This window comes from Archocentrus centrarchus, chromosome 24, assembly GCF_007364275.1.
Source record: "Archocentrus centrarchus isolate MPI-CPG fArcCen1 chromosome 24, fArcCen1, whole genome shotgun sequence".
Lineage (NCBI taxonomy): Eukaryota > Metazoa > Chordata > Actinopteri > Cichliformes > Cichlidae > Archocentrus > Archocentrus centrarchus.
In genome coordinates, this window is record NC_044369.1 from 2,315,002 (window position 1) to 2,328,632 (window position 13,631).

A 13,631-nucleotide genomic window follows, 5' to 3' on the forward strand; every position below is an offset into this window, starting at 1 on the left:
AATACAAAGCACCTTGAGGCGACTGTTTGTTGCAATTTGGTGCTATATAAATAAAAATCGAATTGAATTGAATGCCCCACTGAGAGATGCTGTTGCCATGGTGGGGTGCTGGGTGTGTTACATGTATATTGTCTATGTGACTCCCACCAGAATGTGAGGATCCAGAAGCCCCCAGATGAAAACATTGTAATGAAATGAGTCTTTCATACTATGTGATGTGAAACCGATGGTTTACTTGTACATTAGCTGCCCAAACCCCCATTGATCTTTCAGTGGTCCTAAAATGTTTTTTAAGCAGGACTTTGGGGAAAATTTCAGCACAAACGAACTAAATCTGGATGGAAGTCCAATTCTCTCTCGTGAGCCGTTGCTGCAGTCGGGAACAGCTTCCTGCAGGTAAACAACAAAAAAAGGTAAGATGATCCATCAGCAAACGGCTCAAAGTAAACAGAGGCTGCCCATTAATACCTGAACAATCTGAGCCCCAGACTGACAGAGCAAACAGGGGCTCATTGTTTAAAACTATTAGGAAGCTTTTGAGTCATTTAGGAAGCAATTTAAGTCCTACTTGTCTTTTCCATTACCTGCTTTGTGCTGCTCATCGAGTTTGCAGCTTTCTGTCTGACAAACACCCCGTGCAGGTGCGGCCGCCCGTGATTTTTGTGTTGTTACACAGAAAGACAAGATGGGTCAAAATACAAATAAAATAACAATTATAAATACACAATACAACCATTTATGACTGGATTAATTTTCTCATTTGCATTAAAGCGAGTGTATTGCTGCCAGTAATTCTGTCTTCTGTACTTTAATTGTTCAGACCCTCCCGTCGTGTGTTGCATGACATGCGTTCACCTTTCTAAGTCATTGTTTTTCACACCCTTTGGTTAGCTTTGGCAGGTCGAACGTGTTGCACCAGAGTAAGTGTTGCCTCATCTCGCTCGCACCAACAGAACTGAGGTGCCATGAAAGCAAAGAGCCAGCTCAGCGTGAAACCACAGTGAGCTGTCGAAAGCACAACTCCAGAGTAGTAATTACACAGTAATTACATCGTTTATACACCCACTGTCATACTCAACACTTACTATCTTAAGCCCTTTTTATGCTGTGAACCTTATATTTGCACATGAAGCTTTAATGAACAGTTACTGAAATGGAAGTCTCAGAAGTGTAAAGGACTTCTGGGAGTGTGTCCAGGTGAAACTTGAGCGTAAACAAGGAGGTAAATTGAGGATAACGATCAATAGATTATCAGCAGTGTTGCTAGATAGCTTCTAAACTTCAAAGAGTGAGGGTCAGTTTGGAGGCAGATGGGGTTGCAAGTACAATGTGATGATGATAAGATGAGTTTGTCTCATTAGGGCTGCAATTTTTAGAGCGACTCAGTTCATGTTATAGAATTTGTTTTTTAAGCTCAGGAATGAACACATTTTCCATCAGACACAAACAGTCAGAAACAAGCAAAATTAACAACAATTTAATCTTTACTTTATATACTAAACCGATGATTTATTATATGAAGCCTTTGAAAGACTTCTGCAACCCAACCATGTGGGAACCACAAGCCTATTGCTGGTCCCAAGCCTGGATAAATAAGGAGGGTTGCATCAGGAAGGGCATCTGGCATAAAATCATTGCCAAATCCATCATGTGGATTTGGCAAGGAAGGAGAAAAGGACTTGTATCAATTGGCTAGACAGAGAGATCGAGGATGTGCAGCAGACTAACGAGTGAAGGGAGTGTTGTGACAAGGTGAAAGGAGTACTTTGAGGACCTCGTGAATTAAAAAAAAAGAAGAAAGATGAGGATGGATGGAGGACAGTTAGTGAATCAGGAAGTGTAGAGGATTAGTAAGGAGGAAGTGAGGGCAGCTCTGAAGAGGATGAAGAGAGGAAAGGCCCAGATGACATACCTGTGGAGGTATGGAGATGTCTAGGAGAGAGGCCAGTGGACTTTTTAACCAGATGGTTTAAGAACATGCCTGAGGAATGAAGAAGAAGTGTACTGGGACCAGTTTTCAAGAACAAGGGTCATATGGGGAGCTATAGTAACTATAGAGGGGTAAGGTTGATGAGCCATACCATGAAGCTATGGGAAAGAGTTGTTGAAGCTAGGTTAGAGAGAGAGGTGACGATCAGTGAGCAGCAGTTTGGTTTCATGCTCACAGCAGATGTGATGTTTGCTCTGAGAAGAGAAGGTCAGAGGAAGCTGCACTGTGTCTTTGTGGATCCAGAGGAAGCAGATGATAGGGCACCAAGAGAGGAACTGTGGCACTGCATGAGGAAGTCAGGAGTGGCAGAGAAGTATGTGAGGGTGGTGCAGGACATGCATAATCACAGCGAGGCAGTGGTGAGGTGTGTGGTAGGAGTGACAAATGGGTTTAGGTGGGGGTGGGATTACATCAGGGATCAGCTCTGAGCCCCTTCTTGTTTGCGATGGTGATGGGCAGACTGACAGATGAGGTCAGGCAGGAGTCTCTGTGATGTTTGCAGATGACACTGTGATTTGTAGTGAGAGTCGGGAGCAGGTTGAAGAGCCTGGAGAGGTGGAGGTATGCTCTGGAAGCATGATCTCATTCACACTCATTCACATGTGTGTGAATGAGAGGGAGGCTCCAAGTCATCATGCTGTGGGTCAGCAGGCCCAGTCTCCCCACCTTTGCCTGCCGCCCAGCTTACACTGCACCCAACATGCCTGTCCCCATGGGCGGTGGGGTCAGAGGGTGGCAGACCTATGTTATTTTTTTGAGCTGTGCCTGGCCAAACCTCATGAATCCAGGTCTGGTCACCAGACTCTAACCTTAAAGTCGGTCTGGCCCCATACTGCACAGTTGGTAGGATACGCAAACTCCCCCACCATGATAAGGCTGCAGTTTGTCAGGGTGACTTTGAGCCAGCTGAGGTGATTCGGGCACGTGGTTAGGACGCCTCATGGGTGCCTCATGGGTGCCTCCCTCTGGAAGTTTTCTGGGCATGGCTAAGTGAGAAAAGACCCTGGGGTGGGCCCAGAACCTCATCTTGCCTGGGACCGCCTGGAATAAGGTGCTTGGAAGACTTTCAGGAATACACTGCTTAGCCTGCTGCCACCACAACCCAACTTTGGATAAGCTGAAAATGATGGACGCATGGATATGAGCCATCACAATTACGCACAATTACAGGAACACACAACAAACCTCTGCAGAGCGATGAAGATCGGTGCAGGAAGATGACACTGAACAAATTTAAACCAGGTTTTTGAGTTTTATGGCCCCATTCTCAGAACATTTTGATCATGTGTTGTGGTAAAATTTGGTTACGTTTTAATGCTTTTCAAAGGCCGTAGATTAAAAGAAAAGAGTGAATATATAAAGCATGCTGGACTGAGTGTAATTGAAGTGGCTGGAAAAGTTTAGTGGTTGTTTTTTGGTTTTCTTCGGTGAATCCAACAAGTTAACCGCAGCCTCTGTTTTTTGTAAAGACAAAATAACATCAAGATATCATCAAGAAGTGCGTGGAAAGTCCTCAGTAGATGTGCCTGTGTGTGGCATGTCATCCATAAATGCTGACACGATCACTACAGATAAAAGCTGCTGCTGATTCGTGCTTTTTGAACACTTCATACCGATTTGCGACTGTACACGTTTTGGTTCTGTCTGTGCTCTTGGCTGCAGTCTTTGTCAGTGTACCGTAACCTTCACAAAGCCCATCCCGGGCTAATTATTGCAAAACAACAACAGTCTGCTCCGTGTTGCATACCTGCAAATGTCACGTCATCAATTATGATGGCTTAACATGTCAGACAGAGAATCATCTCTATTCTCTCAGGTGACAGAGGGTTTCTCCTTTACTGAACACATTTTATTTTAGTGCTACATCTTTTGTTTGAGTTTCTTTGTCACCTTTTTGTGCACAAATATGTTTATGTTTGTTATTCCAGACTGGCAAGCTTTCCTTGGTGCACAAAGTGCAGGGATTTAATCAGTCTTTACAGTCGGACATCCATCCGTTTTCCTAACCTTTGTCCAGTTCAGCACCCAGCCTCGTGCTGTGAAAGGCTCGTTATGACCCTGAGGTCTGGAAAACCAACACATAGTTTAGGTTTAAACTATATTTTCCTTTGTATATGTAAACAAACTGAAAAATATATATTTTTGATCCCAAAACTTTGCTTTACATATTACATATTATAAACACATTATATGCATCATTTTCCCACATACAGTAAAGCCAGTTATTAGTGATTTTAATTTGGGTTTTAACCTTTTTTCAAGCTGTTTTCTCTTCAATAATTGCCTATAAAATGGTAAAAATGTTCAATTAAAAGAAATAAAAATAAATTGATGTATTCTTGTATTTTGGGGCAAAAAAAAAATCATTCTAAAATCAACAAAAGCAAAGTTTGACAGGAATAATGGACATTTTCGATTGTTTTACAATAAAAAGAGTTAAAAATAACTTGCTTGTCGAAGACAAACATCGTGTTATTGGTGCACACAGCAAATACAATTTTCCAAGCTTCCACTGACGATGTTCCACACACTGTAGGCTGCACTGAGCATGCTCATTAACAGTTTCTCAGGTGACCTGTGTAGAGGAGGTTCCTGCTGGCTGAGCTGGCTGACTGCCTGTTAGCTCCTGATTATATATAAAGTCGTTTTGCTCCAGAGAAAAATATCTGTATTGTTTCACATCTGCTCCTTTTCAGGTGAATATGTGTGGCTAAAAAATGTTTTTGGGCCAGTGTGCTTCATGTGGTTAATGCAGAAATGGCTGTAATGATCAGACACATTTCAGTATTACAGCCACACAGCCCAACTTTGAACTCAACAGCTATGGAGAGCTTTGAGTCCTGCATCACTCCTACCTGGTCAAAAAACTAACTTCCCACACCGCAGTCTCCTGGCTGACACTCTCGTGATGCTGGGATTTGATCTTGGTGTCCAGTTCTGCCATGACCCGAGCATCCTATCACCTTTAGCATTTTGGCATCCCTGACAAAATTAGCATCTGATGCCCCAAATGAAAACAGGTGAAACTGCAGTTGCAGTGATGAGAAACGCGTCCATTCTACAACCGAGCAAACCTCGATGAGCAGCTCGAAGGCCCAGTTTTCATTTGGCCTCCACACCCTTCCACTCTTCGGTGGGTGAGACTCCCTCTCTCTTAATAACGAAGTAAGGTAGAAATATATTGACAAGCTTTGGGAGACTCTCCCTTCCTCAAATGGAAACAGGAACTTTTAATCAGCATCTCTGGGATTTGTGGCTTTATCAGACAGCTGAGTCTGTCACTTATTAGAAAATGAGCCAATAAAGTTTTGTTCAGACTTTTATAACAGCACTTCTTTGTTGTTCTATCTGAATGTATAATTACAAACTAAAATAAGTGAAATTTGAAGTACTTTTCAAAAACAACACAAAACAAAGTGTTCAAATTTGCATCATAGATGCACCTACCAAAAATTTCAGATGAGTTTGAATCTCAGCGACCTTGAGCTAAAGGTCAGAGGTCAAGTTCCACAAAAACGTTAATGTTTGCCAAAGCTCGAGAACAATCTCACCTACGATGCTCAGATGCACACATAGATGTACACTGTTCAAACCTCAGTATGTGGCACAAAGGTGTACTTAATAAACCTACAGTGAAAAACCTGTAAAAATACAATACACCGCTTTAAAATGAAGGAATTTTCTGTATTAATTTTTAACAGATTTTTTCCCCTGTATTTTTCATGAAATACTGTTGATGGGAATGCTCATAAACTTTCCTTAAAAAATGGACAAAATCCTAGCAGGACATTTCCTGTTTTTTTTATTTTTTTACAGTGCACATTGGTGCACACTTGCTGTTGGAGGGTTCATGACCCACTTCCACTCGATCTGTCGGTTTTAAACACATTAAGGTGTGTTGAACCCTCCACATGAACCCTCAAATGGAGTGGAAGTGTGCAGGAAGAGGCTTTATTAAAACATAAAGGAAATAATTTCCTCTTCATTACAGTGGAAATGACTCCCTTCAGTGTGTCCTGTGGAATAACATGCAGAAACAGGGGTTTGGTGAACAAAAGATGGATTTGAAAAAAGTTTTACCAGCGGCCAGGCCTGGTCCACTTTGAGTTTACCACTGCAGGACAAGGCAAAAACATTCACCAATACACATTAGATAAAAAATAAAACTGGGAGACATCACTCTGTTTTTCAAGATAATACTTTCCAGATTCAGATCTCCTTCTGCAGTTTGTGGGAATTTTCAGCATTGGTGTAGGCGGACTGCTCATGTTTGAAATGTGTTTAAGTCCCTTAATTCATCTGATGTCATCGATGTTTTTTCCCTGATGAAGTCAAAAACACCTTTCCAAGGAAGATTAAGTTTATAATTTTTACACTCTTTATTTAAGATTAGGAATATGTGTGAAAAATTGGACATTTTCTGATGTGTAACTGTGCACATGCTTTCACCTGTTACAAGCAGATAGCAAAAGAAAAACAAATGAAAAAGCAAATTAACATTTGAGGCTTTGAAATGTATTAAAAATCTTTAATTACACTAATTAAACGTGTAATCCAGCTGGTATTTCTGCTTCCTGAGATCCAGCCAATAATTTTCTTACCCATTAATCCGGTTTATGGTCACTGGGATGTACAGCCCATCACAGCTGAGAGGCCGGTACACCCTGCACAGGTCACCAGTCCTTCACAGGCTGCTTACTTTGATGAAACTTACATCTGTTCTCTTATCTGACTACAGGAAAATTGCCAAAAATCTTCACTGTGCGAAAGTAAGTGTTCTTTGAATGCATGTTTGACTCTGAATGACACTCACCGGCTGATTGTTTGCATGTTTCAGTAAAGGATGTCTTCTTTAGCCATAACCTGCCAGAAGTTCGGTTCTCTGAGCGAAGCCGCACGACACTGCGAACTTAAACAAATCAAAACAGAAAGCATTCCCTCTGCAGATAAAGCATCGCACGATAATGTCGATGACCTGCTGCGCACATAAAAGGCGATGACGTTGGAAAATTGCGACCATAACTGGCACACAGAGCCAGATTTGAGATGGTTCCCATAGATCTCACCTGGACATCTTCCTTCTAGAAAAAACCCTTTTGTTTTTTTTCAGTCTGATAGCATCTCTAATGAATAGCTGCTTGTACAGCAGGGTGCTGACAGACAGATAGACACAACAACGCTGTGAGGGATCAGGAAACAGGTTCACGTGGTACGGGCAATCACAAATCCATCTCAGCTATCTGACCGTCATCTGCTTTGCCTCACACCCAGCTGCCGTGCCATCTTTCACCTCAAACGCTCCCCCCAGTGTGGTTCTCTGCTGCCACCCAGGTTTTTCTGGCTGCCACTTTCCTCCCGTCTTTGTGTTACTGTGAAAGTTTGGAGTTGTTGCTGATGGCAGCTGGTGATAGATATTGGCATGTGGGTGCCTCGGTGCTTATTTTCCATCAAGATGGTTGAAAGGTTGAAATTTTTAATAGTGTTTATTGATTTCATCTCACAGCATTCAGATTTTTGGGTTGTTAGCTGACTTTTGTTCCCAAATTGCTGTAAAATACAGAAAATTTGGCATGTTATTGAACTGTATTCATGAATACAGATGGATACTATGAAATCTGATGCTTTAGTATACATAACTGAAGGATGCTGCACATTTTGATGGTATAATACAGTTTTTGTTTTTGTCTTTGGTGATTTCAGGTGCTGGAGTCACATTTGTTTCAGTTATTTTGTATTTTGTACCTTGTGTTAAGGTTTAACTAAGGTGGAAAAGACTGAGAGGTCAGAGTTCGTGTTGACTTCAGCACCTCTCTTTACCCAGGCAGTGAGTGGGCAAAAACTTGTCAAGATAAGTAGACTGGGAGTGGGTGAGGACATGTAGTTATTTTTGAGTAATATATGAAGATTATTACAGTAGGAATGCTAAAATAACAGTTCAACTTCAACTATTATAGCACTGCAATACCTGTCAAGGGTGTATCTGTCTTTCATCCCATGACAGCTGGGATAGGCTCTGATGGATGGATGGGTGGATGGATGCATGGATAGATGGATAGATGGATGGATGGGTGGGTGGATGGATGACCATTCAGTGACACATCAGGGACAGTTTTGGGATTCAGTATCCTGCCCAAGTGGACTTTGACATGAAGTTTAGAAGAAGCTTCTGAAAGTGCAACACTGGACCAGTGGGAGTCCACTTTGCTTTATATTTATTTTGGCGGCTGATGGCCTTTCCTTATTTATCAAAACATTGTTTCTAATGGCCAGTAGGGGGCGACACCTCCAGTCGTAAAAAGATTTCTGGCTGTGCTGAAGTTTGTGGGAAAACTGTGATGAGTTTATGAGCTCACTTGCTGGCTTCACCACCGCATGCTGAAGAGCAGACCCACAAGTTGCCACTGTGTTCATGCACATTTCTTTCTCAAATTTGGGACTTTTTTTCTAGTTAATTTTTTAATGATTTTTCCACCAGTTTATGGACCTTTATTATAAATTTATCTGTGCTTTTTCTTTTGATGAAGTCCGTTTAAAGACAGAGTTAGAATTTCCTGGGCTGTGGGTCGCTGGGCGTCTCTGCCTATCAGCACATCTTTTACCTGTGCTGCTGATCTGTTAATCCCCCCTTTAGATCTAATGGGAGGATCTGGGCTTAGAAACATCAACAGAAACTCTCACAGTATTTGACCTGTAGGTTAACATCGAAAGGCTTTTAAAATAGTTGAGGTGAGAGGAGGGGGGGGGATGAAGAGGTTCTTCCAGCAAAATGAAGATCTCGGGTTTCACAGTGAAATGGAGGTGACGGACCTTTCCCCCGTCCCTCGAAGAAGCCATTCTGCTGATGTATCATAAACTACAACCTGTGGCTGGTTATGAAAATCTTTAGCTCACCTGTTTAACTAGTTACTGATGTAGGTTTAGTTTGAGGGCCTGTGTATTGTTGTGTCTAGTTTCTAACATTTCCAAATAGTCCAACACAAGTTAAGACTTCAAACTTTTTTTTTCACCTGCACAGGTTTCCTTTTTAAAGGTCCAGTGAAGCGTGCCGAGCTGCCGCTGTGCTCCGATGCTCACCAGGCATGTTGCAGCTGGTTTGGACACCATGAAAAAGAAAGTGAAATATGCTCATTTATGTTTTGTGGTGACTTTGTGTTTTAAGGAGTGTTTGCAGGCTTGCTTTCATGTGTGTGTTTTTTTTAGTCAGTGCACATCAGTACAGTTAAAATCATATTTGAAGTTTCAAAGCACCAGACAGCATCTATGAATGTCATCTAATCTGTAAGTCCCAATAGAATAAAATGCAAAGTTAAAGCTCTGACCTCTCGGTTTGTTTCTTGTTGATTTGGTGACACCTGGTGGTAGCAGCAGGCGGTGCTCAGGTGAGTGGTGTCAAACAAACAGCCACATGAAAACCAAGAACTGAGGTTTTGATTGTTTCTGCTGATCAGTCTATACCTTCAGTTTAACCTGCATAAGTTTCTGAAGGTGTGCTGCTGATTTTACAGCAGGTGTGAGTGTAAGTGAAGCTCTGTGATAAACAGGTGGTTAGAAACTGTATATAAAAGATGGATGTCTCCACAGTGCCCTCATCCATTGCTTTTGGGCATTCTGAAGCATTGTGGCTGGTTTTCTTGTGCATATGTGGACAATAAAGGACCACAATCTTCTGGCTAGCTTATCTAGCTTGGTTATCAAAGTGCAACACACAAGCAGAGAAACACTGCATCAACAGAAGTATTAGGCCACGCCTCTTAATCTTTGAATTCAGGTGTTTTCAGTCCCGTTGCCTTAGGTGTACAAAATCAAGCAACTAGCCATGCAGTCTGCCTGTGCAACAAGTCAGTTTGGGAAGTTTCTTCCCTCCTAGATATTCCATGATCACCTGTAAGAGGGATTATTGCAAAGTGGAACCACAGCAACTCAGCCACGAAGTGTCATATGACGCAAAATTACAGAGCGGGCTTGTTCAGTGCTCAGGTGCACAGTGCATAAAAGTTGGCAACGCTCTGCTGACTCAGTAACAGTGGAGCTCCAAACCTCTTCTGGCATTAACATCAGCACAAAAACTGCGCCGGGAGCTTCATGGTTTCCACGGCTGAGCAGCTCCTTGTCCATACAGTGCCCCTCCTACCTGTGATGGATCTGTGAAACTGGTTGTAAATTACAATTAAACCTAAGAATAATAATTAGATTAAAAATATATAAAGAAAAATTTATTATATAAAACTGCTAAAGAGGATATTTGGTTCCACACAGCAAACACCGACCAGACCACAACCAGTTCTGACCCGGGCGATAATGCTGCTGTTTCATTTATATTTGCTGGAACTGTCATGAAAATGACAGTCAAAGAACCAGTTAAAGAACCAGTTTTTGCCGTAGTTCTTCATTAAAGACCCATTTTTCGTTTGTTCTTTGTGACACCTCTGTGGATGTTTGAAGAACCTACTGCAGAAAAGTGTCTCAAACTTATTTTAGAAAAAAATTACTTTCTGTGCTTTTTCCTGTGTTGTGAGGCTAGCACCACCACAAAAAGAAAAAAGAAAAAAATGTAATGTAAATTTGGAGTAGTTTATGACCTCACTAGACCCTCTGGTGGAGAGGTTCTGACCCCCGTGCCACAGGTTTGACACCACTCTTCTCTATGGTAAGGATCCAGTAAGCACCTTTATTTTTATATTTGTAAATGTGCCCTGAAGACTGCATTAAGTGATCGCGTTAGAAAGTTTAGAAAGCTGTGTGCTGGGTACTGACAGATCTGTGGTCACGCCCTGGCAGATTACATCATGCGGCCCTTCCGCCCGCCTCAGCAACCCTGAATGGTTTGTATGGAAAACACACAAGATGAAACAATCCATATCTGAATGTGGGTCCATTGAAATATGCAAGGATTAAACACCTGGGTGTTGGAGAAAAAAGTGCAGGAGCGACTAAATAAAAAGCAGTCGAGTGACAAATAAGGAGCTTAAAGGAATAGTTCAGATTTTTAAATAACGAGATAACATCGTGATAAAGTCCACTGTGCAAGTTTAGTAAACAGAAAAATGAAGCTGTTCACCACTGGGAGATCCCCAACCTTTCACCCAGATCTTCTCATGTCTGGACCACACAGGTCTTCATGTCAGTGTGTCCGGTGTTTAAACGCTCCCAGCAGAGGAAGACGAGGTCAGGGAGCAGCAGATCACTAAAAATGGCCTCAAGAAACCAAACAGACTCCTGCTATCTGCAGTAAAACCTCAGTTTAACCAGTGAGGCTTATTTTGTTTGGGAAGACTGAAAATAAGATGCAAGCAAGTTATAATCATATGATGATGTGTTTATCTGGGAGACAGCTGCACGAGTATTGTGGGTATAATCATGGAGGGTGTTTGTTTTTTTTTCTTCAATGTTATATCAAGGTTAAAATCATCCTGACACAGAAATCTGTCCAATGTTCTTCCTAATTACAGCATTAAACTTCCAAAGAGTAATAAATTCACTCTTTCGCTGTTTCAATGTCCCAAACTGTCACGTCAGCATCTTTCCTCTCAGCAGTGCTCGTGGACTTTGATGTAGACAAAAGTCTGGATCTACTCAACCAAAAATGTGTTTTTTTTTTGCTGATGTCTAGAAGTCCAGAGAGCCATAAGTATGTGGTATTCTGCACTAAATAAAATAATCAATACTATTCATCCTGGACTGTTAGTAATTCTGCAAACTTCCAAGTTTATAAGTCAGGCTGGGAATCCCTGAAGCTGCACCAAACTTGCTGCAGTGATAAAATGCAACAAAGATGACAACAAATGTCCTGCTTCAGCCTGATGGAGGAGTTCATCTCAGTCACTGTAAAGGGCTCCAGGCACACAAAAGCAGTGAGGAGATCACAGCAGATATTTGGGCCCAGAGTAGCTGGAGAAGCGCAGGTGGAGCTGTTTACATCAGTAATGGCTCAGCTCCATCATGTAACACAGGAAGCGTCTCCACTGAGATGGTGTGTGTGTGTGTGTGTGTGTGTGTGTGGTAGCAAAGCCCGGGTTCATCATTAATGTTATTAATCACACCTGTGTGTTTTCTGCTTGGACAAAGACAAATTCAGGGTGACAGAGATTCAATCTGACCTTTCTGCCGGTGCATACCACGAGATACATTTTATCCACAATACAAAGTGGATACAATGTTTCTGAATAATGAAAAAAAGAGACAAAAAGATCTGAAGGTAAGTCAACGAATCTTAGACCTTATAAGGCAGTGATGCTACAAAGAAAGTTACTGTTACTGCATAAATGCAGCAGGAATATAAAGTGAGCCTTAATCAATTTATTTATCTGCTGAACTCTCTGCATTTTCATCGTCTACACCCTGGATTCAGTGTTGCTGAATTAATTGTATGGAGATGTTTGTGAGTGAGGCTGTGGTTGTAGGTGCTGGAAAATGTGGGAGACTGTAGGAACATCTGTTTAAAATATTAGGAAAGAATTGGAAAATGTTTTGTTACATTTATAAGATACTTACTGATCAACCACAACACCTGCCAGATGTTTTTTTAGGCCCCATCCTGCCCCAAAATAGCTCTGATCCGTCAGGGGAGAGATCACCAGTCTTTGGGGTCGATCTGTAAGCTGCTGTGAATTATGGGGTGGGTCCCATGGAGATCGACCTTCTTCTGGAACATCCTAGTTGATGCTAAATTGGCCCGAGAACTATAGGAACTACAAATGTACAGAAAGACAAGTCCAAGAAATACAATTTTCCTCCATTTTATGAAAACCTTTATGAAAAAAACACTGAAAATGAGAAAAAAAAACCCTCAGAGTAATACTTAAACCTGGTTTTTCCATCAACCTGCAGCCCTCTGATGGGTGGTCTACCTTTGGTTGGGTTTCCCCTCCGTGTGACCCCTACTGGTGCTCGTGACCCCACTGTGATCTTTTAGGAGTCACTGTGGGGAATGAAACAGATGTCAGAGGGTTTCTAATGTACAGGATCCCTCAGCTCCTGTCTAACATCAGACCTTTGTTCTGAGAGGCTTTTGTTTCTGTGCCTTAAGCTGAGGAAAAGCAGTGTGTTTAGATCAGTGTTGTCATCAGTGTCTTCACTGAGTGGCTGAACGTGGTGAAACATATGTGACACTGGGAAATATTTTATTATTTCCTCCATACTTGTATAAAGAGAGAAAATGAAGTTTTCCTCTGTATACATGATGATCTGTGCATGATTGGCTGCTTCAAAAACAGCAGCTGAGCTATGATCCATATTTAACAGAATCAGTCGGACAAAAGCAAACAAATCCATGTTTAAATGTTGCACTTTCACAAACTTCTTCTAAACTTCTTCTGGATGTCAAAGTCCACTTGGGCAAGATACTGAACCCCAGAACTGTCCCTGATGTGTCACTGAATGGTTATCCATCCATCCATCCATCCATCCATCCATCCATTTTCTGCCACATATCTGGGTCTGGGTGTGGGGGCAGGAGTCTAAGATGAAATGCAAAAACCTCCCTCTCCCAGCCACCTCCTCCTCCAGCTATTCTGAGAGGACACCAAGGCGTTCCCAAATCAGTGAGAGACATGTCCTCTCCAGCATGTTGTGGGTCTGCTCCAGGGCCTCCTCCCAGTTGGACATACCTGAAACACCTGACCCAAGAGGTAGCCTAGATATA